Here is a 7,297-nt window from a genome sequence, read left to right on the forward strand (position 1 = left end):
TTAACCCTTAAGTAAATAAGTGGCTGCAGTTAAATGGATCAATGCCTTCATCTCCTAGGATTATAATAAAAATATAGACATTGGCCCATTACAAATGGGCATAAAAGTACGGACTGGGTCTGTACTAGGTTTAGAAAGGGGAGTCACTTCTTGACGCCCCTAAACCTAGTACGGACCCAGTCTGTACAAAATGGTGGTGCCCGTTCCACACGGGGGCCACCATTATGATGTCACCACCGCGCTGCCTCCAAACGAGGTGGCACGGTTGTGACGTCGTCGTGCTGTGCGAGGGCGCCTAGAGTGCCCTTTCCACAGTGTGAGTAGGAGGTCCGAAATGGAGCTCCTTCTGGGATTTGCGTCGCTGGGCGCAGCCTTTACATGGCTGCGCCAGTGACGCAAAGCAGAAAGGGGCCAAGTGGCACCTTTCTCCTCCTCCCTGCCACCATCGGGTGTCCTTGGGGCTTGAAGCCCCGAGGACACCCCTTTCCAGGCCGCGGGGAAGCGGCCTTTTGCAGCTTCCCCACGGCCTGGAAAGTGGCGGATCGGGGCCTCAGAGGCTGCCGTTGTGGCAGCTGAGGCCCCGATCTGGTGGGAAAAGGGCCGGTTGCAGGCCACCCCAAACGGGCGGTCTGTAACACACCATTGATCCTACATAATTTGGAATTTTACATGATTTTATAATGGTGTAACCACAAATAAAAGATCATTTTTAAGCCACTGTCTTTCCAAACTGCATCTTTCAGTAAGAGAGGGACATGATTCTCAGACTCACCTTGTCCTAAGCTTGATGTTTAGGGCTGCAGAATGAATTAGTTAATGAATCTATTCATTTTGTAGAGAATTCCTCCCAAAAGGAAAGAGACATGGTTGATTTCATAGCATTGCCTTGGGAGAGGTTATCTGTACCCACACTGTTCACTATTTGATAGCTACAGGTAGAAAAATCTATGGGAACTTTCTTTCCATGGCTTAGGTGGGATACAGACTGGCACTTTTCACTGGCCTGTGGAGAAAATCATGGCATAGCATCTGCACTCTTGACGCTGTGATCCCACCCCCATGGCACCATTTTGGCGTGTGGTCATTACCCGGTGCATGCCATAAGGATGCCACTGTGGCGCAGTGCCCTAACGGCACAGTACAGAAGGGGCATCATCATGGCACACCAGGACACCTATGACACCCCTTCCAGAATGCTGAAAAAAAGCTGCTTTTTGTGGCTTCTTTTTGTGTCCTCCGGAGGCTGTGGCATGCAGTTGCTGCAACCCCAATCCGGGGTGAAAACTGTACGCCACCTGTCCCTGTGTCCATTTAGCAAAACAGACCTCAACTTGTCATGAAATTAAGTGTACTGAATTGTGCAAGAAAACATAAAGATTAATTAAAAATAGATGAAAGAAATTCCTAAGTAATGGGAGAAAAACAAAAAACAGATGGTTGAGACCAACTGGCATCCCACTCACTTCAACCCCATTATAAGTACTAAAAGGGATGGTGATCATGATAATACAATCCTTTTCCTTCTGTGATTTTTATTCCTTTAGCCTCTTGATTTTATAGCAAGGAAGACCAAGAGAAACAGCAAAGGATGGCTCCAAAGAGACTCATTCACTTGTGGCTGTTTTGTATCTTTGCTTGGATGACAGTGGAGAAGGTGGCAGCCCAGTCTTTTCAAGCCTTCAAACATAACAATGTAGACTTCCCAATGACTCCAGCTCCAAATGATGATACCTACTGTAGAAATATTATGTATAATAGACATATGAACTACAAACATGACAATACTTTCGTACATGCCTCAGATTCTGATCTTAAAGCCATCTGTAAATCATCCCATGGGGTGCAGCTTTCTGGCGAAATTGCAAGCAGAGTACCGTTTTCATTCACTTATTGTTTTGAAATGAATGATGAATTTTATGGTATAAGGGATAATCTTAAAATATCTGTATATTGTAGAGATGGAGTCCCAATTGAATTTGGAGTTGCTAACGCTTAAGGAAATAAAAGGTTGCAGTTAAATGGATCAATGCCTTCATCTCCTAGCATTATAATAAAAATATAGACATTGATCCTACGTAAACTGGAAATTTACACGATTTTATAATGGTGTAACCACAAATGAAATATTCTTTTTAAGTATCTGTCTTTCCAAACTGCTACATGTTCTTCATTGGTTGCAGGATTAAAAGAAGCATGACATTTCAAGGGACCCTTTCACTGGGGCTGCTTTGGGCCTTTACTCATCTGCAAACATTTATCTACATGCTTCAGATTCTGAGCTGAAAACCATCTGCAGACCCTCTTCTGGGCAACCAGTTTCTGGGCAATGGCAAAGAACCTCTCCCTTTTCATCCATATATATATATAATGAATAAAATCATATTATCCGAAGATCACTGTTAACAATATGGAATAAGATAAAAATCAAATTTGATACACAATTTCCAATTTGGATTTCACCACAAGAAGCCTGGAAAATTAATCTGGCCACAGATTCAAAAGAATTTCTAACATATAAAGAGCTAATCAATTGAAGCTGGGAACCAAGCAAAAGAAAGTCCTCATTTGAATGTTGTTTAATTAGCTAGCCACATGTATTCTTCCAAGCACAGATAAATATATAAACTTTGCAAATGCATTTTCAATTGAGCAGTGTTTCATTCCATTGTTGTGGAGTTCTTGTTTTTCTCTCTATTTTTCTGTGTTTTGTTTTGTTCATTATCTGTGTATGAGATAGCAGGCATGGCACTACTTGAGGTTTTCTGCTCCTGTTAACCCTATCCCAGAATGGTGAACCTTTTTGAGGCCGGGTGCCCAAACTACAAACCCAAAAACCCACTTATTCATTGCCAAGTGCCATGTCCCTCTGGTTTCTAGTAACAAACTCTGGCAAATTCTGTGCTGGGGCAACGCACATGTGCCCACATAGAGGGCTCTGAGTGCCACCTCTGCATGCGTGCCATAGGTTCGCCATCACTGCCTATTCCCATCACACCCCACGTACAAAATAGGGTTTGTAGAATGGCATTGCAGATCCTATTTTGAAGTGAGCGGCATTATGGATGAACAACACATGGCAGTGGCTACTGCTTGTGACAACAGCAAAACTGGGTGTAAGGGGAAAAAAAACAAGTGTGTGTGTGTGGTGTGTGTGTGTGGGTGTGTGTGAGTGTGTGTGTGTGTAAGGAATAACAATGTCATCATCACTACAGTGGTACCTCGGGATACGAAATACCCAGGTTACGAAATTTTCGGGATACGAAAAAATCCCATTGGAAAATTGTTCCGGGTTACGAATGTTTTTTCGGTTACGAAAAAAAATCGGCGCTTTTTTACACGGAACCGCGGCTTTTTCCCCATTACGCCTATGGCAATTCGGCTTACGAAGGCTTTTTCGGGTTACGAAAGCGGCCGCGGAACGAATTAATTTCGTAACCCGAGGCACCACTGTACTTCTGATCATAAGAGCCCCACTCCCATTTTCTTTCCTTTCTCCAGAAATAAAGATCTCCTCCTTCCTTCTGGCCTTTTTCTCATTTGAAAAGCTCATTATGGAGATTCAGATAAGTATGCTTATTTATGAAGCAGAGAAACAATCAACTTAAGGCTGGAAAGGGGGGGGAGGCAGCTGGGAGGCCAGGATACTTCCAGCTTCCCCTGGAGTATCCTTGCCAGTGCAGCAAGACCTTGTCTAGTCAGTGGTCCTCAAACTTTTTTGGGCCACTACCCCCTTTCCCTCTGGGCAACAATCTAGCACACACCCCGGGCTTTTTTTTATATTAGGTCTACTGTTTTACTGCAATTCAAAACAGCCATTCTCAGTCGCTGCTCCCTTTTCACCCAATCACCTCTAGAGCAGCAACTGAGCAGCTGGCTGAGCAGTGACTAGAAGCTTCTTCCTTATGCCTATCTTGCATCAAAGGCCGGAAAAGGCGAGAGTCTTTTGGTCACTGTTTGCCTGGCTGCCCAATTGCTGTTCCCTTTGCGTCCTGTCATCCTGGAAGCAGCAACTGATCAGCTGGCAGCAGCAACTGAGAGCCTCTCCCCCATGCCAGCCTTGCAGCAAAGGCTGATGTGGACAAGGGCCTCATGGTGGCTGCTCAGTCAGCTGCTCAGTTGCTGCTTCCAGGATACTAGGTGCAAGGAAGCTTCTCCCCAGAGAGGAAGGACTGGACAATCCTTTATCGGGGTAGAAAAAGTACAGCTAGTGCATATGTAGGAGGTTTACAAAGGCCGCATGAACTGGATTGCAGACTGGTGTCAACTGGGAAAGGGAAAGATTTTAAGACAGGAGCCACTCCAAGACAAATGACTCTTTCCACAATCAAGCACAGATACTCCTTCCCCAGATGATGATGGTGTGATGATGATGTTTGTACCCCATTCTTCTAAAATGCTCTCAGAGCAGAAGACATGTCTTCCTCACACAGCTTCAAGGGGCCATTCTCCCACAGAAAAATGGTTTCTTCTGCTACTTCTTCTTTTGTTCTGTCTGATGAAAGAATGCAGGACCAGCAGCGCCATCTCCAACCTGCTAGCCAAGTCCCACAAAGCTCCAAAGCTTAAGCAGTTCCAAATTTGAAAGCCCTTTTTTGCCACCACTTTCTCCCACCACCATGTGCTTTAACTCTTTGCTCCAGCCTGTCCCAAAATGGTGCCACTCTGAGCCACGAGACAAAGCCCTGTGTGCAAGCCTTGCACAAACTTCACAATGCCACTACTAGTGACAGACACTAGTAAGGGAGTGAACTCACATGGGCAGGCAATTTTGACAATGTGTTCTTTGAGAATGAGGATAAAATATTGGCGTAAGCTGAAGCCTGGGATGAACATTGGTAACAATGAGTGTGTGAGTGGAATGTGAGATATAAATGGAACAAAACAAGAAAAACTGCAACACTAATAACGACTTTCCGCATTTTAAACACTTTCTCTTAACCCTGCTGCTGTTTATTTACATTTCCACATCCTCTAAAGTTTCACAGATGAAAAGAAGTAGACATCTGGCCAGGCAACATCAGCAAGTTTCAAGATGGGAAAAGTTACTTATGAAGAAGGGAGAATTCAGACTGTTAAAAAGATCAAAAAGTCCCTGGTTTTGTTCCTGTTCTCGTGTGTTTTGTTTTCAGATATTATACACTTTTGTGTATCTGCCAATATTTTCTGTCAGCTACTGGTACAATCAGATACTTTTTTTTAATGAGCTCTCCAGTCAGATTATTTTAACTCGTATAATTTAAGGAAAGAATGAGACAAAAATCTGGCACTTTTCAATCTGTCTGTATGTTCCCAAAGCTCAGGTAACGTGCAGCATTTTGCTTCTGCCTGAGTTTCCTGGGAGGGCAAGATTCTGCCTCTTCCTTTCTTCTTCCCCTCAGTAAATTTACAGACAGCAGTCTATTTTGCACTTTGAACTCAGTTTACATCAGCGGAGAAAGCTGAGGACAAAGGGGGAAAGTGGGAGAAGAGAGGGACCAACCAGCCCATTTGAAAAGCCAACAGAGGTTGACTGTGGCTACTCTTCCCAGTTCAGGACTGTTGGAGGCTATGGCCCAGAACAGTGACCAAATGTGTCCGTGTCGGTGTCAATTTTAGGGTTCGGGACCAAGACCAACCACACGGTCCCAAACCTAGCACACGCTTGGCGGTGTAGTAGTGTGTGCCCTCATCTCCACATGGGGGCTGCCAGCTTTATGTAATGGATGCATAGTGTCCACACGTTGTGGCGTGTTCGTTACATCACGAGTGCACCATTGGCGCACTCACCATGTAACCAGGGCACTGGGGGGGAAACCTGGAAAAACCGGGTCCTTTTAACTCTAGATGGATGTTGCGCTGTCTAGCGACTGCGGCATCCCTCCAGAGTTAAAATGGGCGCCTGCAGACACGTTTTTCAGACAGTCTGTACTGTGCTATGTCACCCCTGACTTCTGAGCATTTGCCTAACAAAACTATCACATGGGAGAAAATCAGGCCTTTGCCCAGAAAAGTCACGCCATCATGGAGAAGATTTTCAGACAAACTTGCAATCTGAGAGGACCTATCCCAGGAATAACTAGAACTACCATAGCAACAACCAGTTAGGACTTCCGCATGACTGGTTTGTTGCTGGAACATTCCTGGTGCTTCCTGGGAAGTCCTTTCAGATCACGACTTCGTCTAAAAATTCGCCACGATTGCACAACTTTGTGTATACTCTATTTCTTTATATTAATTTATCTAAATCCATGTATAGCTTAACATATTCTTATCTTTGATGTAGATACGTTTTCTTTAAAAAACGTATTTCTTTCTACTGTTCTTTCATATATTAAGCAAGCATTGAATTTAATAATATTGTTTATTATGCATATGTTAAACCATTATCATATCACCTTCGGTGGTATCTGCCCAACTAACATCAGTTTAAAATCAACCAAGCCAGCAATGATTTAGAAAAGACTAATTATAGTTTATACATTATATTATTTCCAATTATTTTTGTTCTATTAGTCTTTATTTCTATAGAACTTCATTAGTAAGTTCCAGTCTTTGTTCCAACCTTCTTTCCATGTTCCTTTTATTATGTTTCATTCATATACTTTTTTTGTAATCATTCATCTTGTGTTGGTATTCCTCTTTGTTTCAATTTTTGTGTATGTAATTCTTGTGGCCGTGTCAATATAAAATAAATTTTAAATGTGTTCTTTCATCTTTTTCCTCTATTATATTTAACAAAAAATTTTCTGGTTTAAATTTAATTTGGTTTGCAAAATTCTTTGTATAGAGTTATGTGTTATTTCCAATATTTAAATTGAGGTTGGGCAGTCCACCAAATATTATAATGTTCCTTCTTGGTTCTAATAAGTATATTCATTCTTGGTTACCACATTTCCAACAATTATTGTTACTATTTTCCCCATTTTTGCTAATCTGTTTGGTGACAAGTACCATCTGTGTAGCATTTTATAATAGTGTTCTTTCAAGTCCATTGACAATGTAAATTTTACATCTTGACCCCAGGCCCTTTCCCATTTATCAAGGGGTATCAGATGACCTAAATTTCTAGACCAACATATCATACTTTCTTTAATTGTTTCTTGTTCTAACTCTCTCCTTTAAAAGTATGTTATATAATTTAGAGATTGTTGATTTCCGTGATATAACAAAATCTAACTAATTCATTTTCCTCTTTTTCAAAACCTTCTGTTTGTAAATCCATCTTATATCTTTCCCTTATTGTCATATGGGAATCAATGGCAAATATGATACTTTATTTTTTAAAGTCTTCATTTGATTTATCCTCAGTGTTATCTTC

This window comes from Sceloporus undulatus, chromosome 6, assembly GCF_019175285.1.
Source record: "Sceloporus undulatus isolate JIND9_A2432 ecotype Alabama chromosome 6, SceUnd_v1.1, whole genome shotgun sequence".
Lineage (NCBI taxonomy): Eukaryota > Metazoa > Chordata > Lepidosauria > Squamata > Phrynosomatidae > Sceloporus > Sceloporus undulatus.